The 27234-nt window shown below is 43.6% G+C and overlaps 1 long non-coding RNA gene across 2 annotated transcripts in view; it reads left to right on the top strand.

The window, feature by feature from the left end:
* LOC110144913 (uncharacterized) overlaps positions 1–27234 on the top strand; it is an 87677-nt gene that overhangs the window by 29509 nt on the left and 30934 nt on the right. Inside the window, exons 1-3 of one of the 2 annotated variants that reach the window (XR_011490381.1) lie at positions 17453–17542; positions 18272–18335; positions 20218–20265. This is a non-coding gene — a long non-coding RNA (uncharacterized lncRNA). Of the gene's footprint in view, positions 1–17452; positions 17543–18271; positions 18336–20217; positions 20266–27234 lie in introns of those variants that run through there. The other variant, XR_011490380.1, reaches the window with a different exon arrangement.

Genomic DNA, 27234 nt, shown 5'->3' with positions numbered 1-27234 from the left:
ATGGCATCACCAACTCAATGGACATGGGTTTGGGTAGACTCTGGCAGTTGGTGATGGATAGGGAGGCCTGGCTTGCTGTGGTTCATGGGGTCACAAAGAGTTGGACACTACTGAGTGACGAAACTGAACTGAACTGATGAACAACTCTATCCACAAATTTGAAAACCTAGATGAAATGGACCAATTCCTTGAAAGGCACAATCTGCCAAATTTACACAAAAAAAATAACAGAAAATTTAAATAGATTTATGTCTATTAGCTCAGCTGGTGAAGAATCCGCCTGCAATGCAGGAGACCCTGGCTTGATTCCTGGGTCAGGAAGGTTCCCTGGAGAGGGGATAGGCTACCCATTTCAGTGTTCTTGGGATTCCCTGGTGACTCAGTTGGTAAAGAACCTGGTTGCGATGCCAGAGACCTTGGCTCGATCCCTGGGTTGGGAAGATCCCCTGAAGGAGGGCATGGTAACCCACTGCAGTATTCTTGCCTGGAGAATACCATGGACAGAGGAACCTGGTGAGCTTCAGTCCATGGGGTCGCTAAGAGTCAGACACGACCGAGCAACTTTCACTTCACTTCTTCATGTCTATTAAAGAAATTGAATCAATTTTGGTGCCTTCCAAAACAGAAATCATCAGACCCAGAAGAGTTCACTGGTGAATTCCACCAAATATTGAATGAACAAATTAGACTAACTCTCTATAATATCTTCCATAATCTATTAAAAGGAATTCTTCCTAATCCATCTTATGAGGTCAGCATTGCCCTGATATCAAAACCAAAGACATTACAAGAAAGAAAACTACTGACCAGTTATCGATCATGAACAAAGGTGCAAACCTCCTCAACAAAATACAAGTAAACTGAATCCAACAATGTATAAAAAGAATCATATACCATGATCAAGTGAGATTTATCCCAGATATGCTAGTCTGATTCAACATTTGAAAATCAAGTAATGTAATCATCACTTCAGTTCAGTTCAGTCACTCAGTTGTGTCCGACTCTTTGCAACCCATGGACTGCAGCATGCCAAGCCTCCCTGTCCATCACCAACTCCCGGACCTTGCTAAAACTCATGTCCACCGAGTCAGTGATGCCATTCAACCATCTCATCCTCTGTTGTCCCCTTCTCCTCCTGACTTCAATCTTTCCCAGCATCAGGGTCTTTTTCCAATGAGTCAGTTCTTCACATCAGGTGGCCAAAGAATTGGAGTTTCAGCTTCAGCATCAATCCTTCCAATGAATATTCAGGACTGACTTCCTTTAGGATGGACTGGTTGGATCTCCTTGCAGTCCAAGGGACTCTGAAGAGTCTTCTCCAACACCACAGTTCAAAAGCATCAATTCTTTGGCACTCAGCTTTCTTTATAGTCCAACTCTCACATCCATACATGACTACTGGAAACACCATAGCTTTGACTAGACAGACCTTTTTTGGCAAAGTAATATCTCTGCTTTTTATTATGCTGTCTAGGTTGGTCATAGCTTTTCTTCCAAGGAGCAAGCGTTCTTGAATTTCATGGCTGTAGTCACCGTCTGCAGTGATTTTGGAGCTCAAAAAAAAAAAGTATCTCACTGTTTCCTTTATTTTCCTATCTATTTGCCATGAAGTGATGGGACCAGATGCCATGATCTTCGTCGAGTTTTAAGCCAGGTTTTTCACTCTCCTCTTTCATTTTCATCAAGAGGCTCTTTAGTTCTTCTTTGCTTTCTGCCATAAGGGTGGTGTCATCTGTGTATCTGAGGTTATTGATATTTCTCCCAGCAATCTTGATTCCAGAAATCTTTGTTGTTTGATTGCTTCATTGATTCCAGCAATCTTCATCCAGCCCAGCATTTCACACAATGTACTCTGGATAGAAGTTAAATAAGCAGGGTGTATAAGACAATATACCCTGTATACAATATAACCTTATTGTATGTAAGACAGTATACAACCTTGACGTACTCCTTTCCCAATTTGGAACCAGTCTGTTGCTCCAAGTCCAGTTCTAACTGTTGCTTCTTGACCTTCACACAGATTTCTCAAGAGGCAGGTAAGGTGTATGTCTGGTATTCCCATCTCTTTAAGAATTTTCCACAGTTTGTTGTGATCCACACAGTCAAAAGCTTTGGTGTAGTCAATAAAGCAGAAGTAGATGTTTATCTGCAATTCCTTTGCTTTTTTGATGAGCCAAAGGATGTTGGCAATTTGACCTCTGATTCCTCTGCCTTTTCTAAATCCAGCTTGAACATCTGAAAGTTCACAGTTCACATACTGTGAACCCTGGCTTGGAGAATTCTGAGCATTTCTTTGCTAGTGTGTGCTGCTGCTGCTGCTAAGTCACTTCAGTCGTGTCTGACTCTGTGCGACCCCATAGACGGCAGCCCCCCAGGCTCCCCTGTCCCTGGGATTCTCCAGGCAAGAACACTGGAGTGGGCTGCCATTTCCTTCTCCAGTGCACGAAAGTGAAAAGTGAAAGTGAAGTTGCTCAGTCATGTCCAACTCTTCGAGACCCCATGGACTGCAGCCTACCAGGCTCCTCCGTCCAAGGGATTTTCCAGGCAAGAGTGCTGGAGTGGGGTGCCATTGTCTTCTCCAGCTAGTGGGTGAGATGAATGCAATTGTGCGATAGTTTGAATATTTTTGGCATTGTCTCTTTGGGATTGGAATGAAAACTGACCTTTTCCACACAGCCTTAAAGAAGAAAGTCTGATTATGAAATCAATAGATGCAAAAAAATCGTTTGACAAATCCAGTACCTATTCATGATAAAACTCTGCGTTAACTAGGAATAGAGGCATACTTTCTCAATTTGACCAGGACTATCTACAAAAATCCTACAGCTAATGTCATACTTAATGGAGAAACTAGAAGTCTTCTTATTAAGATCACGCACAGGGCAAAGATGTCCTCTGTCACTGAAGTGAAGTGAAAGTCGCTTAGTTGTGTCCAACTCTTTGTGACCCCGTGGACTATACAGTCCATGGAATTCTCCAGGCCAGAATACTGGAGTGTGTAGCCTTTCCCTTCTCCAGGGGATCTTCCCAACCCAGGGATCAAACCCAGGTCTTCCACATTGCAGGTGGATTCTTTACCATCTGAGTCATAAGGGAAACCCACTAATCTTTTTCAATACAGTATGGGACGTCCCAGGGAAGGCAGTAAGATGAAATAAAATAACTTTTATTTCCTTTTTTAAGTAAAAGATATTTATTTCCTCTATTTACAGTGAGATAAAGTGATCAGTGACTGAGGGCGAGGAGAGGGGATCAACTGTAAAGATGATACAAAGAACTTTTTGAAGAGAGAGAGAGCTACTATATACCTAGACAATGATGGTGGTTACCAGCTTTCATATCATTATTAGAGCTTATCCAAGTTCTCACTTAAGATAGATAAATATTTTTGTATATAATACCTTGATTAAAAGAAAACCGACACTTTTAAAGTGCTTGTACAAGAGTTTGCCCACAAAAATTCTGGTTTGACTCATTAGGTGAGGGCCTTAGGAAAACTGTTGACCCTCTGACAGCTCATTCTCCAATTCTATAAGATGGCAAAAGAAGTATCTTAGGATTACTATGATGAATACATGGGGTAAGTAATGTGACTGTCACTAAGTTAATGCTCAGTCCACATCTGTCCTGATGATAAAGGTAGGCCAGCAGGAGCAGTAGAAAGCATATCTTAGGCTAATCAGGCATAGTAATTGAGGCACAGAGAGCATTCTTTGCTCAGCTGTGAGACTTGCCCCAAATTCCTCCAAACTGGAGGACAGGTGACATTTTGAAGAAAAGTGACATTTTCTGTGGGGCAGGAAAGCTGCTTTATCATGTTTCTGGAAGCTGGCTCAAGGTGACCCCTCATTAACCAGACTGAATTGTTTTTTCTCTCCTGAAAGTCAACTGGTCAGGGAACTTTGAGTCAAGACTGAGTCACAGCTGTGCTATGTTCTCCAAGAAAACAAACCTTGTTTTTTAAGCCACCAAGGAAATGTTTAAATAAACTAAATGTACTTCTGTAGTTATATGTCATCTCTGATTCACGATCTTTGAATGGTTCACTTGAAAATGGTTATTCTATTTATAGCAGAATTGGTACACTGGATATTCTTAACACTTAAGTTGGTCTTGTACTGTCTTCCCCAATCTGTCTTGGAACGACTCTTTTAGTGTCTTCATAAGAAACAATACAAAATTTACCAATTACTCCAAACCTGGGCGAACCAGTTCAACGGCCTCAGTGCAAGAGGGAAAAGGAAGAGAATCAAGTGAATGATTGGTTTCTTTTTTTTCCTGATTACTTTTTTTCTTTCCCTCTGATTACTGATATAAGAGCTGTGGCTCTAGATTTGGTCTTTTTGAATTGCTTCCAAAACCCAAAAAAGTCCAACCAGAGAAAGAAAATCCAGTGAAAAAGGATCAAAACTATTCCTATTAAGATTTTTGTTTTTTGTTCTGTTTTCCCAGACTCAGCAACATTACCCAAGTATGTTAATGATAATGACAATGTTTTAAACAAAAAGATTGAGCAGCCTTGTCTAAATGTCAACTAGACCATCAAACAATGCACTTTTAGTGATTATAGAATCACAGAGTCACATGTTAGAAGCAACCTCAGAAAGCCCCTGGTGCATCCCTTGCATCTTAGAAGAGACAGAATTCAAGGAAATAGTGGTAACCTGTCAGGGTCACAGAGCTTAATCTACTGAATCAAACTCCATACTCTTTTACGTATTGAATGTCTGTGATAACATGTTATGGTGGGGTACAGATTTGCAAACAACAAAAGCTGAGGTGTAAGGTATTATTTTTTAAAAAATAACATGTTTATATATAATTTTCTCATTAGAAATTTGTCAGAGCTGGGGACACTCTTGACCTTTTGAGGGATTTAGAAATTAGGGAAACCCTTGATGTATTTAAATATGCAATGGCTGTATACTGGCTTAGGAAGGCAAGTTTAAGTCTCTTAAGTGTTTGTAGGCTGAATTTCGTGATTGCTTTCTTCAGGGCTATCAATTCTATACATGTCCTTTATATTCTCCCCCTCATCTGCCCACTTCATGAAATCATCGTTCCCTGCTCTTGAAGCATCAAATCTAGAGGTGGCCCTGTATCTAGCTAGGAGAAATGCTGGGGAAAGTGGACTCACTGGAAGTAACTTCCAGGACCCAATGCACATTGGGAGTGTTTTTTGTTTTGAGGAAGATAACTGCTCTGATATTAGATGACCAAGTAAAAGACAATTATGTTAATCTTCTCCTAGGGAATCAATTTCAATTATTTTCATTCAAATGGTGAGCCAATCGTCCCACTGTCATTGAGTGAACACTTTATACTTTAGTTTTATCATATGATCACATCGCAGAAGGTGAGAAAGATTTTTAATACTATTTCTTTCATCTCTCTATTCTGTGACTGTTGTACACAGTTTTAATTATTGTAGCTTTAGGGAACCCCTTAATTACCTGAATGGGCAAGTAGAGAGAATTTGTTGCCCTGAGAGACCTGTGGGCACTTGACCTTTGGCACTGATCTTCAGTGCAAAGGACCCCCAAAGAATCCCTGGATGCTTTGTTGTTCTGGTTTGACAACGGCCAAAGGATTTTCCTGACAGATCTCTCCATGGAGAATGAGTTAATCACAGTGGAGGCTTGCCCTACCTCTTAAAATTCTAAAACCACAGGTCAACATTAGCATTCATTTCTCACTGGAAATAAGCATGGCAACTGCCATTATGCCACACCCCTACTCCTCTTGGACTGCAAAGCAGTACATGCTCATTGCAGCAGTTATTTACTCTTTGTCTCACTTGTTTGCCAAGCCAAGTCTGCTGATCTATTTTGGCATGTAAGATTCATTAAAAATTTATTTTTATTTAATTGGACAGTCCAATTTTGTTTGGCTGTCTAACTCAGTTTTAGTTTCCTCATTGTCACTTCTTTCATGGTTCAGTTCATTTCCTTTCTTTTGTCATGGGCAGTCACGTTGTTGGTCCTATTCACCTTGTAAATCCCCAAGCATAGCCTAACAGTTTTCACTTGAAAATACAGCATGGTTGCCAGGTAAAACACAGGATGTGTGCGTGTGTGCTAAGTTGCTTCAGTCATGTCCAACTCTTTGCAGTCCTATGGGCCTGCCAGGCTCCTGTGTCCATGGCATTCTCTAGGCAAGAATAATGGAATGGGTTGCCATGGTCTTCTCCAGGGTATCTTTCTGACCTAGGGATTAAACCTGCGTCTCTTTTGTCTCTTACATTGGCAGGCAGATTCTTTATCACTAGCGCCAACTGGGAAGCCCAAAATACAGGATACAATGGGATATGATTTATAGGGTGCTGTGCAACATTTGGGATATACTTGTACAAAAAATTATTTATTACTTATCTGAAATTCAAATTTAACTGGGTTTGACTTCCTTGGTCATCCAGTTGTTAAGAATCCGCCTGCCAATTCAGGAGACACAGGTTCAGTTCCTGGTTTGGGAAGATTCCATATGCCTCGGAGCAATTGAGCCTGTGCGCCACAACCACTGAGTCCATGCGCTAGAACACGTGATCTTCAAGAGGAGCCACCACAATGAGAAGCCCACACACAGTAACTAGAGAGAGCAATGAAGACCCAGTGCAGCCAAAAACAAGAGGAAATTTAACTGGCCATCTGCATTTTTATTTGCTAAATCTTACCACCCTAAAAACAACTACCTCCGTGCCTCTGAGACATAATAATGTACAAGTGGGGCCCAGATCCAACTCATGAACTGGCTTCCCTTCACTTCTCTATCTCAAAAAACCAGTGTCCTTTCACTATTAAGAATTCTGGTCTGTGTTGTAAGCAGGGGAGGGGGTATAACAAGAGAAACCCAAACATAGTTTATTGTTACACTGTTGATATGAATAATAAAATTTAATTGAAAATTGATTTATTTTTCTTTTAACTTCAAAGTAAAATGATAAAAGTGAAAAAGAACCCCATAAACTCAGGTCTTCTCTTTGGCTTTCCTACCCACTGCCTCTGAGCACCTCTGGACCATCACCAGTTTCTGTGGACCATGTTCATACTGTGGCCGCCATAGGCATATCTTTTCAGTCTTGGGAGTCATAGGGAACTCCTGCTGGCTTCTCAGTCCTTGTGCTTAGTCTGAACTTGAAACAGTTCCTTTTTATTCCCACCTGAAGTGGCCTAGCTCCAGAGAAACCAAGCAACCTTGACACTGATCAGTGGCTATGGAAACATAGGTCAAATTCCTTTGTGGCAAGACTTCCTGTGAAAAATATCTTTAGGACATAGCCAGTGATCTTACACAGAGAAACGTTTTGTAATAAATGACCTCTGTGTCAAGAGGGAATACTTCTCCTCACAAAACTCTTTTAGAGAAAACAACCAGAATGGTCAAAGGGTGGTTTCATTCACATTTTGCCTACTTTCAAAACCTCAAATGGCAATTAACTTAGCAAGTGATTCCTGTATCTACGCAGGCAAGCTGTTAATGTAACGTCACACTGTTCTCATAGCGGAAAGCAGAATCTTGGGGGATAGCGTTTCCAACAATCTCTCTCAAGTACTTCAAAGCAAAATTATCAGTCTTCTGTATTCTGAGCTTCCGGATCTTGCTCTTTAAATAAGTGTGAGAATTATTCGATTTATGTTAACACATCTGTCTCCAGAAAAGTTACCCATAGGAAATTGATGCTCCCATTCCTATTGTTTGCGTTTTAGACCTATTACAAATCCAGGTATTTAAGTTAACTAAAGTTAACTAATTCTGTCATGGAGAAGGAAATGTAAATACAAGTTATATAATCATAAAAGAGAAGAGAGTCAGACATGACTGATAGACTAAACAACAATAAAACATTAAAAATAAAAAAAAAAACTTAAAAAAAATGATAGCTCATGTCCAGACTACAAGATGCAGGATGGTCCAGCCCCATCCCTGGTCCCCTGCAGATCTGAAGGACTCCAGGAGTGCTGCTGCCTGAGAGCCTTGAGCTGCTTGCCTTCTTCAGAAATTACCCTTGGCTACAGAGGTTCATCCTGTTCAAGGTCACATCCTCTTCTTGGGGCAGCCGGTATCCAATGACTGCTATTTGTGAGGGTATAATGCCTCAAATGCCTTGCCCCAAACCATGACAAACAATTCTGAAGGGGCATCCCAGTATTAAAGTTCCCCATGGGGTCAGCTGAGGCTTTTGTTGAGACCACAACACAGTCCAACTTCTCCTTGCAGTCATTTCCTTCTCTTTCTCCAGGGAGGTTAATCCCAAGAACATACTCTTTAATAAACTTCCTGCATGTTGATCTCCATCTCACAGTCTGTTTCCCAGGGACTCAACCTGTACCTGATGCTACCAGCAGTAGTCCAAGAAGAAGATGCTAAGTTGGGATTGGGTAGCTGAAGCACCTATTGTCCAGTTGACAAAGTTGACCTCATAACTGGTCGTTGTGGCCCATCTTAGCTCTGGTAGAAGGTAGCAGTGCAAATGATAAAGCTTTAACCAGTAGTGAACTGGGATGATATGCCAATGAAAGGAATACACTCGTAGGTAAAATGTATTACACATTTAAGAAATGAGGGGGAAAAGTAATTAGAAGGACAGTGGATTTAGATGGCTATTGCTGGGAGGCAACTGATGCTTTGGAAAATTAAAGGCTGACAGTGATTGCACAGATTACAAGGTAGTTACAAAAGTCAGAGGCTTTCTTGGCAGCATATAAAGGAATCTGTAGCCCCTATAGCCAAAGGGCAGAAAAGCTGAAGACCAGCCCAGGATTTTTAATTAAAAGAGTAACAGAACTCTAGAGAGTGTAGAACACTCAGCCTAGATAGGTTGCTCTGTCCAAGTCAGGACTCTCATGAGGAAAGAATGGGATCTGGACATACAAAATGCAGACGTCTGGGTTGACGCTCTTGAATATCTTGATTCTTCTGTCCACAGAATCAGCTCCCTTCTCCATATTAAGATCTAACATCTACCCCGACAAGCCTTGAGACACTTTAGAGGCCATTCCCGTGTATGACAGCAGGCGCCTTCATCAGCGTCTGCCCTCACTTGTCCTCTCGGATGTTAGGCCAATAACTAGCATGAGGAGAGACCATTCTCCAGCTGGGAAAGTGCTGCACTTGCTGAGGGAGAAAAGGAATTATACACTGAAGGGGCTGCAGGGCCTGGCCAACATCTCCTGGAGGGAGCCAGCGGTATACTGAGAGGCCTGGTTCTCAGAGTGCTGAGTCTGAGAATGGGGCCTAGGGGGGGAGTGGGGGATGTCTTGACTAAATTTTCGTATTCTCTGCATTCTAAGTGCTCCGGCATCTGGGTCCTTGATCCTGAAGAGACTGCCACTCCCAGTGCTACTCATTCCTGGAGAGAGCGAATGACTCCCATGCGAGTGCGCTTCTCATATGCACACCAACCCATCCTAGCCCCATATTCCCCAACCATCTCCTTTAAGAGACTCCCACATACCAAGCCAATATTTCCCTTGCTCTAAGACATCACCCCAGGGCTGGGTATGAGACAACTGTGGACCACTCTTATAGTCCAGAACCTGGGGGCAATTATTCAAATTATGCAGTCTTAAATCTACTCAGAGTACTGTTGCAGGAAGTCGGGGGGACCCTTCCAAGGCCTGAGAGTGAGCTGTTGTCTAACACTCAGAAGTGACTTGTCTGAGGAGACACACATGATGACAAAGCAAGAGACTTTACTGGGAGGGGGCCCCCGGGTGGAGAGCAGCAGGATAAGGGAACCCAGGAAAACTGCTCTGCCACGTGGCTCACAGTCTTGGGTTTTATGATGATGGGATTAGTTTCTAGGTTGTCTCTGGCCAATCATTCTGACTCAGGGTCTTTCCTGGTGGTACACGCATTGCTTGGTCAAGCTAGATTCCAAAAAGGATGATTCTGAGAGGTTGGTAGGACACGTGGCATCTCCTTTGGACCTTTCCTGAGTCTTCTGGTTGGTGGTGGCTCGTTAGTTCTGTGTTCCTTACCAGGATCTCCTGCTGTAAAATACTCAAACAAATGGTTACTATGGTACCTGGCCAGGGTGGGCGGTTTCAGTCTATGTTTCCCGTAGTAGTACCTGCCTCACTTATTCCTTTCCAAGAAAACCCTCCAAAGCCTCTGGGTCATACTCTCCTCTTCCATCTTCTGACTCCAAGCCATCCCTTCTCTTTCCCCATGTGGTTCTGCATGTGTGTTATGCCTTCTGTGTCTGGGTATCTGTGAGTATAAATGTCTTCCTTCATAACAACCATTTCCATGTCTGCTGTCTTACCAAACCCATTTAGACAAATTCTGGGTATATATTTATATTATGAGGTAGAAAATAAAGCTGGACAAGGGAAATCTTATAGATACTGGAACATTCTCCTGGGATACAAGATTTAACTCTCTGGCAAAGATCCCAGGAGACAGAGCAAAGATAGTTCCCAGAAGATTGGAGGAAGAAATGGCCCTTGTTAAATCAAGTAGATTTGCCAGAGATATTGCCTCAGGAAGTGGAGGGAAAGGTCAGAGGTTCAGAGAAGTGGGCCATAATATATTTGTACAGTATAAGGCTGGAAAAACCCATCCCAATGACCACATGCTGCAGGAGGTAGGAGGTGACTGGTAGGTCAGTCAGTCAGCCAAGGGACCAAATCTACACAGTTATGGAGATGGTTAATAGAATACGTGTTGCTAAGACACTATAGATGGGCACCAAACACGGGCAATATTAACAAGCAAAAAAGTTAAGGACAGACAGGGGCAGCTGCCACAATCAAAAGTCACAATCCTTTTCCCATTTTCTGGTCCTGAGGTAGTTTTCAGACCCACTGATTGAAGAAGAACTTGGGTTATTTCAAGGAAAAACTCCACAACATCACAATTATATGTAGTAATGTTTGTCCCAGTCTTTCTTCAGTGATTGTTTGGTTATTCTCTTGCATAATGACATTGATCACCCTCAGAGTTAAAAAACATGATCATGGCACCCCTGTTTGAATGGAGACATATGAGGACCAGGTAATAAGTGGTATTCTGGCCTGAGTCTGGCTTTTAGGGAGTCCACTGGGCTCACTGACCCATCTGGTGTTCCTTTCCCCAGTACCTGAATGTACAATCATGATGGACATACTTGGTGCTGGTTTTACCCCTACATTGGTTCCTTGGTCTTTGAGACAATAGCTACTATAGTTAAGCAGGAAGAGAAGGAGTCTTTGAAACTCTCCTCTTCTTCCATGGATTAGTCAAGACAGTAAAACAAAACCAATGCTCCATCCTGATGTGCATGCTCAGGATGCACTCTGAGCATGGGGTCTGACTCTTCGTGACCCCATGGACTGTAGCCCACCAGGCTCCTCTGTCCATGGAACTCTCCAGGCAAGAATACTGGAGTGGGTTGTCATGCCCTCCTCCAGGGCATCTGGAGGGATTGAACCTGAATCTTCTGCATCTTCTGCATTGCAGGCAGATTCTTTACCACTGAGCCACCAGAAAGGCCATTCCATCCTGGAGGAAGTGGCAAAAGTCAGATACAGAGATGTAGGGGTAGGGAATGAGAGATGTTTTATGATGTGGAGGGAAAATGAGACTCCCATTCATCTCTTGTTAAGATTTTCCAAGTGTATCTGGGAGGTACAGAATGGATCCTGATAATAGAGGTTCATCTTGGAGAGAGCTGTGTTGTTATTTTAAAAACTCATTCAGAATAACCTCCACATTGGCCAGTTTTTCCAGTACTGTCTTTGGAGGGAAGCCTGGAGGACCACACACCCAGCAACCTTTCCTGGCCAGCCTGGAAGGAAGGTGACACACCTTGGAAATAAGCATATTGGAAACAGACAGGAAAACAAGTCTTGTATGGGCCTGATGACAGTACCTCTGCAGAATTCCTATCCAGGGCTCAGGGCCAAATGGGTCAACCACATCTAGCCAGGCTGCTGTGACCTCCTTGACCCCATCCTTTCACCTTGTGAAATGTCACAGGTTACCAGCATGTTTCATTCAAAATTTGGTTAGATATTAAAGATCACTGACTTTAAAACACAGATGATTGGATTATATGAGATGCAAACAATATTTTTAAGAGAATCATAGCTCTGGAATGGATGTAATTTCTGAAGACAGGGCGAGGATTCTGTGAGGACTACGGTGGGAACCAGACTAGAGGCTTGAGAGACAGATGGAGAAGACAACCCACAGAGTCACTGCTCTAAATGCCTCATGCCCTGGGGACCATCATCTTAACAGTCACTGTCAAAGCCAGTCATTATAAGGAAGAGGAAGAAAAGGAAAAGAAGGAAAATTAGGGCAGGATGACAAAGGGCCAATGGAAGTTTGAAAGATTAAAGGTAAAAATTAAACATAAGAAAAATAAAACAAGAGCAGTCAACAACCCATTAAATCCGAAAGATAATGAAAAACAATAAAGGATAAAGTGTCGGAGATTTCCAGTAGAAAAATAAAAGGCAAAATCCTTTTATGGGCTAGATTAAAAGGTTAAAAACATGCAGAGATAGATTTTAAACTGAGAGCAGAAACATGTGTGATGGGCAAAAAGGAATTGTATTTCTCTTTCTTTGATAGGAGCTTCCTTGGTAGGTCAGCTGGTAAATAATCCACCTGCAATTCAGGAGACACCTGTTCAATTCCTGGGTCAGGAAGATCTACTGGAGAAGGGAATGGCTACACACTCCAGTATTCTGGCCTGGAGAATTCAAAGAGTTTTGGGTTGCAAAGGGCTGGACACGACTGAGTGACTTTCACTTTTCTTTGATAGGAATAAAAAGAAAAGAAAATCAGGACAGACAAAGTAAGAGCAAAAAGGCTAAACATGAGTCTAAAGTCAAATTAAAAATAAAAGCTGAAGGCATGCAGTATATATGGCACCAGGTGATCCTTAGGACAATGCTTAGGTGCCCAGCCCTGGAGGCAAGGGCACAGAACCCAGTCTTATGAACCAGATAAGCCCCTACTCTCACTCTTAGGTTTTGCTTGAACAAAGCTTCTCATGTGTGTTAGTCGCTCAGTCGTGTCTGACTCTTTGTGACCCCATGGATGGTAGCCCTCCAGGCTCCTCAGTCCATGGAATTCTTGAGGCAAGAATACTGGAGTGGGTAGCTATTCCCAAGTCTAGGGGAATCTTGTAGGCCCAGGGATTGAACCCAGGTGTCCTGAATTGCAAGCAGATTCTTTACCATCTGAGTCACCAGGGAAGCCCCAAATTTCTCATGTTTATGACCAAATTCTAAATCAGTTCCCTCTGAAATTTGATCTCCTTGACCCCAAAACAATATTTCAAGCCCTGGAAAAAGGTGAAAATGTGAAAGGGCAAGACATTGAGAGGAATGGGGGTTCTCATGCTCTTTCCTACCCAGTCAAGGAGGATTGTCCCTAAACTTTGAGACCCTCAAACAAGATGACAAATGGTGGCCGAACCTGTGGAAGCTTGAACATCTTGTCTTATTGTTTCTTGAATATTGCCCCCTGAAAACCTTCAATAAAGGTGAAAAGCAGGATTTAAAAAATTTAAATGATTCATTTGGAAATAATTTCAAGTGTATAGAAAGTTGTGAGAATGTTCCACAAAGAATTGAGTCCCTCGTTATCACTATCTGAACTTTTTGAGAGCAAGCTGCATTCACAAAACCCTGTCACCCCTAAACACTCCAGTGTGTGTTTCTGGATACAACCCTTTTGTGGGTTGAATAGTGTTCCCTCACTCGGAATGTGGTCTTATTTTGAAATAGACTGATGGAATTAAAGGTCTCGACATGAGATCACTTGGGATTAGTGTGGTCCCTAAACTCAGTAGACTGATAAGAAGAGGAGAGGACAAAGAGGGACCCAGAGACATACAGAGGAGAAGGCCACGTGAAGATGGAAGCAGAGACTGAAGTGATGCTGCCACAGACTCGGGAATGGCAGGGACTGCGGCACCCTTCAGAAGCTAGGAGAAAGGTATGGGGCAGTTTTGCCCCCAGTCTTCAGAAGTGAACCCTGACTGCCATTTCAATTTTGAATTTAGCCTCCAGGTGGTGCTAGTGGTAAAGGATTGGCCTGTAATACAGCAGACACAGGAAATGCAGGAGACAGCAGGTTTGAGCCCTGGGTCAGGAAAAAGCCCCTGGAGTAGGAAATGGCAACCCGCTGTGTATTCTCGCCTGGGAAATCCCATGGACAGAGAAGCCTGGTGGGCTACCATCCCTGGGGTCGCAAAGAGTTGGACACGACTGAGCAACTGAACACACACACTCCAGTGAACAGATTTCTCTCATTTTAAGTTCCACTTGTGGTAATTTGTAACGGTAGTCCTAGGAAGCTAATGCAAACCCTTCAAATGAGGAACTAACAATGGCACAACATTAATATCCAGTCCACAGACCTCCTTCAAAGTTTGCTAGCTCAGCCAATTCTTTTTCCCTTTTGGTTCAGGATCCAGTCAATCCTTGAACACATTGCATTCAGTGGCCACATCTTTTTGATCTCCTTCAACTTGGAGTAATTTCTCAGAGTTTTTCTCTCATTAATGTCCTTTAGTTTTTTAATAAATTTTATTTTGTATTGGGGGTATAGCTGATTAACAAACAATGTTGGATAGTTTCAGGTGAAGAGTGAAGGGACTGAACCATACATATATATATACCCACTCTTCCCCAAACTCCCCTCTCATCCAGGCTGCCATGTAACAATGAGCAGAGTTCCCCATGCTATACAATAAGTCCTTGTTGGTTATTTCTTTTAAATATAGCAGTGTGTACATATCCATCCCAAACTCGCTACACATCCCTTCCCCCTATCCTCCCCTCCAGCAATCATAAGTTCTTTCTCTAGGCCTGTGAGTCTCCTTCTGTTATAAGCTCATTTGTATTATATCTTTTTAGATTCCACATACAAGGATGTCACACAGTATTTCTCCTTCTCTGCCTGACTTACTTCACTCAGTATGGCACTCTCTAGATCCATCCATGTTGCTGCAAATGGCATTATTTCATTCTTTTTAAAAGCTGAGCAATATTTCATTGTATATATGTACCACATCTTCTTTATCCATTCTCTGTTGACAATGTCCTTTGGTTTTAAAGAGTACAGGCCTTTTATTCTGTAAGAAGACCACAGATATGGTTCTATTTGATATTTCCTTTTGGTCAGACCTCACTATTCATTCTTGGCAGCAACACCATGGAAGAGAAGCTGGACTTTACATATTATGGCATAAAATGTCATCCTGTCTAGCCATGGGACACTGATCTTGATAGCTTGGTTGTGCAGGCATCTTCCAGATTTCTCATCAAGTTACTACTTTCTCTTTAGTAATGGTAAGCATTTTGTGGGGAGATTTTCTGAGATACCAAGATCCTAGTCCTTATCAACCTCCACTAATCAGTTTTGCATTCATCGTTGACTCTTACCTGAATAAATCACCACAATAGTGTCATATGATGGTTTTCTATCTTCATCATTTTGTTTCCATTTACAGCTTGGCAGTCTACTATAAGAAAGAGCTTTCCCATTAATTATTTATTCATTTATCAATATAGATTCTTATTTTATTTAATAAATGAAAGTAAGATATTAGCATATCATTTTGATGTTTAGATTGTCCCAGATTTCGCCAGTGGGATCTCCTTCAGCTTGTTCCTATGTCCTTTTGACATGTCCTAGTCATTCTTTAAGCATCTCATTACTTTCTGGCATAAGAAGATGTTCCAGGCTTATTTTATTCCTGGTTCTTTTTAGTGAAGAATGGTAGGGAGAAATCAATGTTAGATGGTCCATATGCTCACAGCTACTGGGATGTTATAATTTCTGGGCCCTCTCAGCTGATAGGGCTAGAATTTGTTTATATGTCTTTGTGTATCTCTCTCTATATATCTGTATATATCATCTATATCTATGTATGCAGGTTTATATTTTTATATTTTTAAAAACTATGAACTTATACTATACTTCCAGTTATAATCCAATAACTCAACAGGTTCCTTTTCAGTCTTTCCTTTTCATCTCCTGTCGTCTCTCCAGCCTGGTTCTCACTGCCCTTCCTACATTTACTCACTTGCTCAAGTTACTTATTTGCTCAGTGTAATCCATTCCAAGCTCATCCCGGCCTCCATGCAAGACAGCTCCCTACCCCCCACCTCCACACAGCTCAATCCCTAATCCCTAAGACCTCTGAGGGAGGACAGGAGGGAAGAGAAAGCTTGAAAGCAGTTTAAAAGAAAAGCACAGAAAAGATAACTCTCCTGGAAGCCAGTTGCAGAAGGTGAACTTTGATTTTATAGCACGTTTTGCCCTTAATGAAAGGAGGAAGTGAAAGGCATTACGTTATGCTCAGTCAGAAGAGAGGCCTGAATTTCTCCGGACTCCACCATGATGTCCACAATGAAGTAGAACTGATAGAAGAAGAAAGTGGGCTGGTGTGAGACCAGAGAGAAGAAAAAAGAAGAAAGGGGTGGAGAGAACCTCAGTGGCAGATGTAAGGCACTGACATTGGAGGCAAAGTCCTTCCCAGGGCTTCTGTCTCATCGTTTGCCACTGGGGCCACCCCAGATCTGACTGTTACTCTCCTGGACCCAGCTTTTCTCTGTCCCCAATACCTCTTCTCTTGGACCGCCAGCACTGGGGTGCCCTCAACATAGCCCCTTCCCATGGGCCCCGAGACCCAGTGCATTTTCCTTTCGTCCTTAGGATTCACACTACCGTCTTTAGCACTTTGGGATTTCCTCCGCCTAAACTCCTATGCTGTAGATAACGAGTTGGCTCTGAGATCAGGCAGCCCTAGAATTAAAAATCCTACTTCTTCAACTGTCTAGCTTTGTGTCTTTGGGCAAAGTATTCTCTGAGTATCTATTTCATCACCTTTAAAATGCACATGACAACATAAACCTTACAGGGCTGCTTGAGTATTATGTGAGTAATTTAGCTTTCCTTTTCTCCTTGCACAAATCAGGATGACTGATTTCAGGCTGCTAGTAAGTTCCTGTTCGTTTAGAAGCCAAAGTCCAGTGCAGTCTTGGCAAAGACTCAGAGAAATGACCTTGTTTGTCTACAATGAAACACTTTCTTAAGAAAACATTGCTATGAAAAAGGAGATAGAGCTAATAGAAGAAGAAATTTTAGCCATAAAAAACTTCCATGACTCAGTAACCTGGAAAAAATTGATAAGGAACAAGAAATTGTTTTGAAAGAGAGGCGAAACAAATTATGTAATATTACAAGAATTACATACTGAAGTATGTAATTCACTGGGTTCGGGCAGAAAGAATCCGGGATTCAAAGATTTAGGTCTAGTCTCCCTTCTCAAAACTGCTTTATTACAATCCTAGTATTCCCTCTTTGTTACTTACTTCCTGGGTTGGGCTGTAAATCAATCACAGGGCCATTAGGGGGAAAAAACAGTTACTGGAAAAACCTGCGCAGGCTCACAGGGTGCGCTCTCGACTAACACCCTCCCCATAACAGCCTCTCTACTGTCTTCGTCCAAGACACACTTTCTCTTTCCAGTGTGGGTGAGGACTTCTAAAGGAAGTGAGCCCAGCCACCTGGAATGAGCGTGTCACTTGAAACAAGAGTGAGTCCTCTTCCTTCCTCTGAGCAAGGACCACCCTTTATTTTGGCAAAGATGCTGATTTGCAAATCTGTTGTAAGGGGCTGGGGGTGTGTGTCTACAACCCATCCTGGGAGGCTTCAGCACTGAAGTAACTCAAGAATCTCCTTATAAATCAGCCTCCTTGGAGGAAGGCACGGAGGCCTAGATGGTTCCTAGAGCCTCCAGCATAGCCTCATCCTCGAGGCTTCGTTCCTTTTAGCCGGGTTTGTACAAACAGGCTTATTTCCGGGCAGCGCTGAAAAGTTGCTTTGTGACTTTCTGATGTGCAAATCTGGCTTCAGAACTCTGCTCTCAGGAAACTGCTTCTGTAATTGAGGCTGGCTGCCTCCAGGTGGCACCAGAGTGCCGTCATCCTGAAGCGGATCCGCCCTGGGATAGAAGCAAGAACAGTTTCTCTCCCCCACCAGTTCATTTGCGGAACTACTGCCAAGATGAATCTTCTTAATGATGAGGTTTCTCTTCTGCTCAAAGCCCATCAGAGGCTTCCTGTTGTCTGCTGAATAAAGCCAGACTGTCAGTGGTCTGGGCTTGAGATCAAGCTGAGATTCAGTCTTGTCTGAGCAAGCAGGATGATGGAAGATGCTAGAGTAGACGGAGGAGGTTGTTTAAGTCTGGGGAAAAGAGTTGAAGCAACAAAAACAATGAGCATGAGGAGGAAGCTCTGATGACCATGTCTTTGTGTCTTTGCAGAAGGGCACTGAAGGCAGAAATTGCAGGCTCCACTTTCACACAGGACTCAGGACTCACTATGTAGGTAATGAAATGTGACACAGGCTGGGGGTGGGGGTGGGGGTGTATGCCTCCAGGCATGCACAGCACCCGTGACAGCGTCTGGTAGCAGCCCTCACCGACCTTCATGGGCACCAAGCAATGAAGGGCCAGGGCCAAAGGACATGAGGGGACCCTGTGAACACATAAAACAAACTCCAAGGACCCCACAAACATTGAGAGGCGTTGGCAAAGTCAGATAGCCTCTAATTAAGGGTGTCAGGGCAAGAGCCAGCGAAACAGGGTTAGGACAGTTGCTGAGGTCTCATTCCCACCTCCATGCTGAGAGACAGAGTGGTTGTCTTCGTGTGTTCTAGCAGCGACAGCAAAATACCACAGACTGGGTGGCTTATACACAGCAGAAACGTATTTCCCACAGTTCGGGAGCTGGAAGTCCAAGATTAAGGCACCAGCATGGTTGAGTGAGGTTGAGACCCCACTCCCTGGTTCATAGCTGTTGGATTCTCACTGTGCCTCACATGGTAGAAGTGAGGGGGCTGGCTGGGATCTCTGTGTAAGGGCACTAATCCTACCCATGAAGGCTCCACCCTCATGACCTAATTACCTCCCAAAGCCCCCATCTCCTAATGCCATCACTTTAGGGGTTAGGATTTCAACATGTGCATTTTGCGGGGGACACAGACATTTGGACCGTAGCAGTGGCCATACACTTTATCATCCTGGGTGTTTTTTTGTTGTTATTTTTTACTAAAGTAACTCAAGAACATCCTTTCCCCCTTTTCTAGACACTTGCTGTTTTATGACCAGAAGAAAAACTATTATTATTTTTTTCCTATCACTGCACTCAAATACATTTGGTCAGATACTCTTTTTTCTACTCCTGGACAATCTTTTGCGCAAAACCTATAACTTCTTCAGTCTTGAAAGTCCCAAGCTTTCAGGAATTGGGATAGTTTCAGTTTTGAATGTAAAGTCAGAGCTTCGTCTTCCAGCAGATACAAAGCTGAGGCTTGACTGGCAGCCTTAGGGGAAGCTGCAGTTTTTCCTGTTGCTCAGCTCACTCTACTACCTCTGGGCTCTCCAGAGTTGGGGGCAGGGGGAGAAATGAGAGTAACTTTATTTTTGGCTGTGCTGGGTTTTCACTACTGTTTGTGGGCTTTCTCTAGCTGCAGCAAGTGGGATCTGCTCTTTTTTGCAGTGCACAGGCTTCTCATTCCAGTGGCTTCTCTTGTTGTGGAGCACAGGCTTCAGGCTGCGGGCTTGGTAGTTGTGGCGCACAGGCTTACTTGCTGTTGGCGTGTGGAATCTTCCCGGAGCAGGGACTGAACCTGTGTCCCCTGCATTGGCAGCTGGACTCCCAACCACTGGACCACCAGGGAAGTCCCTGACACTTCTGATAGTGAAAGGGGTGCTCCTAATGTTTATGCTGGGGCAACTGATCTAAGTGCATGCCCTCCTCCAGATGAGTGCAAAGCCATCCTTCATGGCCTGGGTGGCCAGGCCCCGGCCTGCTTTTGCAGTCATATTTACTCTCACTGCCACTTCTGAGAGCAATACTTCAGTGTTCGGGCCAAGATGCATTACTCTTTCCCACACCTCCAACTCCCCCAGGCTTCTGTGTTTCTCTGGGAACCTGGGTGATAAAGTGTGAAGACATAAGACCAGGATGCTGGTGACCTGGGGAATTGAGTACAGCTCTGCATGTCATGGGCTATGTGACTCTGGGCACATCACATGTCCTCTCTGAGTTTTGTCTTCTTTAACTATGAAGGGGAATAATGCATCTATTCCTCGGGGCTGTGAGATTAAATGATGTAAATTATGTGAAAGTGAAATGGGAACTTCACATGACCATTCAGATTCTAGAATTTTTTTCCTCAATCTTTTTTTCTGGTCTCAATTTCCAGAGTAAAAGGAGACTATGAATTTAGTACAGAGGAAGTGACAGAAATGGTGTAAGTATCTTTATTTTTATTTCTCTGATTTCCCCCAGCATTCATTCCTCACGTCCCTACCAGCTCACATGTGGAGGTTTACTTTCAATAGAGTGAAAATGTCTCCAGAGATTTGTCAGCTTTGTCCAGCTTTATCCTACAACCATGCTTGGTACGGAGTAAGAACTCAGTAAATATTTGTTGAGTAGATATAGTTTGTAATATAACAATAAGAAATAGGTTGATTGTGCTGTTGCTAAGCCCATCACCTACATCCCTGTTTCCATTTGAGGATCACTGCTTTGAGCTTGTTAGAAACACGTTGAGCCCAATTCCGCGCCAGATTCCAGTGGGGGATGTGTGTGTTGGGGGGTGTCAGATGAACAGATGAATGAGAAGACCCTTGACCTTTAAAAGTCAAAAATCTAAAAGGGGAGAAAGGAAACAAATATAAATGAAAATAACCCCATTACTTTCTTCAACTGAGAAGTATTACAGGTAACTTAGTGCTCAGAACACACAAAAGTCCACAAATTTCATTGATCAAATTATATACAAAATTGTACATTTAAAAAACTTTTAAAAACCCTCTTTTTGAAAATGCTTGACTTTGCCTTTTTTATTTTTTCTCTTAAGCTATCTGATAAAGCCTTGCTTGCAACACATTCCTAATTTCCTAACAGTAGTGATTCCTAAAAATGACAAGCTTTTTATATTCTCACCCTGGATGTTAACTTGTAGTGAAGATCCCTTAAAGTTTTAACAGTCATATAGCTCAAAATGGAAATTATGAATAGCCGATTACACTTGGTTGCCAAATGGGACCCCTGTGATGAATAGCTTCTCCTCACTGACTGTAAAGATAGAATGGGTAGAACCTCACAGCTGAAGACAGAAATGATTCTCTGTGTTAAATGTACATGCAAATTCATAATAGGTAGGAAATTAACTGGAAGGCAACAGGACAAGTAGGCCTTCAGAATAAGGAGCTGTGAAGTCTGCAGAGCAGCTAGAGAAATGACCCAGAAATCAGAGCAAAGGAGGCAGCAGTGGATTAGAAGAGAAATAGTGACAAATGAGGCGGTTTGGGCACTTTGGAAAGAGATCAGTTTAAGAACCATTGTGGGGGGTAGGAAGGCCAGGGAGCACGGAGTTCGGAGTGTCAGGCAGACCCCCGTCTATTCTGCATTTAACCTGGAGACTGAGTACAGAGAAGGGCGGGTTGTGCCGCCTAGGTCCTACTGCTGACCCGGCAAAGCGAGAGTAGCAGTCACTACAACTTTCCACCCCAGGGTCCTCGGCTGCTTCCTAGAGGGTTAGGCTAGACCAGTGGTTCTCAGCTTTTACTAGAAATTAGAATCATCTCGGGAGTTTTAAAAGTCCACTGCTGCCTGGGCTTCATCCCCAGACAGTCTGAAGTAATGGGATAGGACAGGGCACAGGTGTGGATGTATTTTAACAACTTTGTGGAGATATCGTACATATGCCAAAAAAAATCTACCCTTTGAAAGTGTGTGATTCGGTGGGTTTTAGGATATGCACAGCATTGTATAACCACCTCTACTTTTATAACATTTTTCCCCCCCAGGAGAAACCCATGTACCCATTAGCAGTCACTCTTATTTCCCTCTCCACTAAACCCTAAGCAACTACTAATCTACTTTCCGTCTCTATATATTTGCTTATCCTGGATATTTCATAAATGAAACCATATAATACGTGGCCCTTTGTGATTGGCTTCTTTCTCCTAGCATAATGGTTTCAAGTATTTTCCATGTTGTAGCATGTGTCAGTAAAGAATCCACATGCAAAGCAGTAAATGTGAGTTCAATCCCTGGGTTGGGAAGATCCTCTGGAGAAGGGCATGGAAATCCACTCCAGTATTCTTGCCTGGAGAATTCCGTGGACAGAGGAACCTGGAGGGCTGCCGTTCATGGGATCACAGACAGTCAGACATGGCTGAGTGATTCACACACACAATATTCCATCATCTGGGTATACCATATAATAAGCGGGAATAGTTTTTAAAGTACTTTTTAAAAAATAGAATTTATTTTTGGGAACAGTTTTAGGTCCACAGCAAAACTGAGAGGAAGATACAGAGTTATCCCATATCTTCCTGCCCCCACACATGCATAGCCTCCTCTACCATTAACACCCCCACTAGATGGTACATTTATTATAATTGATGGACCTACAGAGGCACATCATAATCACTCAGAGTCCATGGCTTCCATCAGGGTTCAGTCTTGCTGTTATATGTTCTATGCATTTGGACAAATGTGTAATGACATGTATCCATCATCATAGTATCATACAAAGTAGTTTCATTCCCATAATCTTCTGTACTCCACTATTCATCCTTGCCTCCCCTTGAACTCCAGGCAACCAATGATCTTTTTACTGTGTCCATAGTTATGCCTTTTCCAGAATCTCATATGGATAATTTTAAAGATCTAATATGCAGCTATGATTAATAACCAGTAGATGATCATTAAGGCTGTGCTGGGCTCCAAGGTGCTCATGGGTGGGACCAGAGAGCCAACCAGAGCCTCTGTCTGGCAAAGCCAGTCTCCAAAAGTGTCACACCTGTGTCCTGACTTACAGGCCAGAAGAGAGCTTGTACCTCCAGTTTGGACCCTGTTTTTCAGTGAGGTTGACTGTTGCGCTCTGGGAGCTGGACATGTGTGAGTCTGGAGGTGAGGAACAGCACACCAGGGCCCCAGCTCAATGTCTTTGTAACCAGAAAGGTCACAGATAAGTCCTAGAAAAAGGTGCTTCTAAAACTCAAAAATGATTTCATGGAGTTTAAGAGGCTCCCCTGTTGTGTAGAAACACAGATTTAGTTGTGAAGTCATCCTAATAAATTACCTGGTTGAGCAAACTCGTAGCTGTGCCAAGTTCCTCTTCCGGAGTCTTTGTTTGGCCCTTTGACCCTCCCACTACTAGACTCTTGCCCATTAGGTGGGTTGATGCCAACCTACTGAAATTACCATTCACTGGGTCAGAAAAGATCACCTATGAACTGGTCTCACCTGTTCACAACTTGGTTGGAATCTTTAACTGTAGCGGAGGTGTTTCAGCAGCTGTTCAGACCATTAATGGGAAGTGGGTTCATACTTCTGTCCCTGCCTTTTTTAACCTGGGAAGAAACTTAGTGCTTTTCAACACTATCACAAAGCAAAGTGAAGATGGATGAAGGCATAAAACTCATAAGTGCAGCTGTAAAGTCACCTCCCATTATCCTGGGCTTATAGAAGTGACCCCTGGTTCCACTGCCACCCGCACTAGCCTCTTCTCCAATCAGCTCTAGTGATCTTTGTAAAATATAAATGAGATAATGTTCTTCCTCTTCTTGGCTTAATAACCCCACAATGACTTTCCTGTACTTAGGATGAAATCCAAGATGCTTAACCTGGTTGAGAAAGACTGAGGGATCTGGCCTTTGCACTTGCTTTTCTCTCTCTTTTCCCATCAGTTTATTCACAACCCTCTGTCTCAGTGTCCATGTCTTTTCCTCAGAGATGCCATCTCTTTCTCCTTTGAAAGTAAAAGTTGCTCAGTAATGTCTGACTCTTCGCGACCCCATGGACCATACAGTCCATGAAATTCTCCAGGCCAGAATACTGGAGTGGGTAGCCGTTCTTTCCTCCAGGGGATCTTCCCAACCCAGGGATAGAACTCAGGTCTCCTGCATTGCAGGCAGACTCTTCCCATTCTTTCTTTTTCTTATGGCATCCTTTACTGGCTTCATACAGCTCCTCACCTTTAGTAATTCTATTTTTCTTCTGTTAGTTTAACAACCTTTCCCTGACTAGACTGTAAGCTCCATGTTGAGTTTGTACCTGCTCTGTTCTGTGTGGTGCCTGGCTGTGATTTCATACTCAGAAATATTGACTGAATGCTCTAGTGCATGGATGGATTCCTGGGAGTCTGGAGTCCTGGGGCTCAGGTCAATGGTGAGTGGGTGTTTAGGACCAGGAAACAGAGGCTCAGACACCAAGCACGTTGTCAAGAAGAGAGATTCAAGATACAAGTGATGGCTTTACAAACAAGGCAGGTCTGACATGTGGGGCAGGAAAGGTGAGTTAGGGAGAGTTAGGTGACCACCAGATCTCTGAGTTTAGGGAGGTTTCCCAGGCTGCAGAACATGTTCTGTAATCTGGAAATCTGGATGAAAAGTCAGGGGAAGCCTTGCGGATATTGTTGCAGCTATAAGAAACTGTTGAAATTATAAGAGACCTTCCTCCTTCCCTTGAAGGCTAGAATGGAAACCTGGCTTCCCAGGGGGCTACCTCCTCCACAGGTAATTTGAAGCACTGAGGATGGCCAGAGGTCAAGGTTGCCCAGGAACCACAGGCTGGCACCCAGCGCAGGGAAGGGAGCATATCTCAAAGTCCTCTCAGAGGCCAGCAGTGTGGGCGAGCCGTGGTCTGCCTCCTCCACTTCTGGACCACAGAGGGGGCATGAGGTATTGGAAGGCTGCAATAGGTGGAATAACTGTCCCCTCCCAGCTGTGGTCAGAGATGTGACGACAGAAGCTGAGTCAGAGAGATGCCACGCTGCTTGCCTTGAAGACGTGTCACGACCTCTAGATTCTGGGGAAGGCAAGGAAATTGATTCCCCCTTTGCCGAAGATATGATGCCCAACTCAGGTGTTTATAATCAGTTCATAGCTCCTCCTAGTCCTTAGGTGATTTACCAATCAGGGGACAATTTTAACATAAGCAAAGTTGCCTGGCAGTATAGTTGACATTCCCATTTTATCTGGTTTCCCGGGTGTGGTAGGCAGCATAATGAATGGCTTCCTGAGGATGTTGACCCCCTAATCACTGGAAACTGTAAACACATTACTGTTACTGTTAAGTGGCAGAGGGGAATTGAGGTAGCAGATGTGATTAAGGTTATTAATCAGCTGACTTTTAAAATAAGATGATTATCCTGAATTACCTGGGTGGGTCCTGGCAAGTGGAAGAGGGAGGCAGGAGTGTTATTGTCAGAGGGATACAATACGAGGAAGACACCACCACCCCCTTCTTGGCTAAAGAAAAGAGGGATCACGAGGCAAGAAATACAGGAAAAGGCAAGCAAATAGATTTTCTCCTAGAGACTTGCCTAGCCAATGATTGCTTTTCATCCAGTGAGACCTGAGTTGAGATTCTAACCAACAGACCTAGGACAGATTTGTGTAGTTTTAAGCTGCTAAATTTATGATAATTTGTTACAGCCACCCTGGAAAACTAATACAAAGGCTCACCAGAACCTAGTGCAAACAGACTAAGATCCCAGACTGGATATAGACAAATGTTACTGAACCAGGTTCATTTTGCCCAGGGCACAGCAAACAAGACAGAGAGATACCGAGGTTTGCAGCAAAGAGAGTTTATTTGTAAGGCAGCCATGTGAGGAGATGGGAGAAAACATCTCAAATTTACCTCTCTGGAGGCAAGGAGCTTGGGGTGCTTATGGGACAAGGAGTAAAGAAGCAGGGCAGGCTGAAGTGTGGGAAAGGTGACTGGATAAAGGGGTAATCATTCTGCTCACGCACACTCACAGGGGCACCAAGTTGCACGTGCCCAGTGGAAGGGTTGATGGTTCTATCCAGTCTCAACCAGCTCAGCTCCAACTAGATGCTGCTGACTCTAAGTCCCTAGATAACAACTTGGGCAAACATCTTTTCTAAAAAATATTTATATTTTAAGCTTTATTTGGCTGTGCCAGGTCTCAGTGGTGGTACGCAGGTTCTTCGTTGTGGCATGTGGGATGTAATTCCCAGGCCAGTGGTTCAATCTGGGTCCCCTGCATTGGGAGCGTGGAGCCTTAAGACACTGGACCACCAGGGAAATCCCTTTGGCAAATATCTTGTTGTTTAGGCTATGGGCTACTTACCGAACGTGCAAGTCTTGAAATGACCTTGATTAGTGAAGGCAAGTGAGGTGGATTTGACTAATAAGGTCACATTCTGAGGTTCCAGGTGGACATGAATTTTGAGGAGGCCATGTTGGTATTTTGAGTGGCACCAGTGGTAAAGAGTAGGATTCCCTGGTGGCTCAGGCGGTAAAGCATCTGCCCCCACTGCGGGAGACCTGGGTTCGATCCCTGGGTTGGGAAGATTCCCCTGGAGAAGGAAATGGCAACCCACTCCAGTACTCTTGCCTAGAAAATTCCATGGACGGAGGAGCCTGGTAGGCAACATGGGTTTGCAAAGAGTCGAACACGACTGAACGACTTCACTTTCACTTTGAGCGGTAAAGAATCTGCCTGCCAATGCAGGAGACATAGGAGATGGGGGTTCAGTCCCTGGGTTTGGAAGATCCCCTGGGATAGGAAATGGCAACCCACTCTGGTATTCTTGCCTGGGAAATCTCTTAGACAGAGAAACATGGTGGGCTATAGTCCATGGCGTTGCAAAGAGTTGGACATGACTAAGCGCGCCCACACACAAGGATTTACTATGTCTCTGGCACCCTGCCAGGTTCTGGAGAAAGAAGTTCTGTAAAAAAGGGACTAAAGAAGGTCGAAAGCAAACTAGGATTGTGATAAATGTCTTGAAAGCCATGAGCAGGGGCATCCTTGGGACTCAGTAGGGGTGGCAAGGAGGCCTTAGAGAGGGTGATCAGAAAAGGTCAATCTGTAGAGCAGAGCTGAACTCCCAAAGCCAGCAAGGATCAGCCACACAAAGTGAGCTGGAGAGCCTGCACACGATGCATGGGTGAAGCCAAGGGCCTTGGCAAGTTCCCAGGGGAAGAAATCCAGTGAGACTGGGGCAGGGGAGAGGGAAGGCAGTGATGTGAACTGAGCTTGTCTACAGCAACCTGTGAGAATTTGGAGTAGTAAAGAATACATTAGACCACGTGTCAGAAGGTTCCTTCTTGCCTGGAGGATGGGGCTGGAGGAGGCAGGGAGATAAAACAAGACACTATCACAGCCTTCCTGGAGAAAAGATGCTGAGAGCTTGCCAGTTCACAGGTCCCCAGGAAGGCTCAGAGA

Source organism: Odocoileus virginianus, chromosome 11, assembly GCF_023699985.2.
Source record: "Odocoileus virginianus isolate 20LAN1187 ecotype Illinois chromosome 11, Ovbor_1.2, whole genome shotgun sequence".
NCBI lineage: Eukaryota > Metazoa > Chordata > Mammalia > Artiodactyla > Cervidae > Odocoileus > Odocoileus virginianus.
The sequence above is the reverse complement of the archived record's forward strand: the minus strand, read 5'-3'. Positions and strand labels throughout refer to the sequence as shown.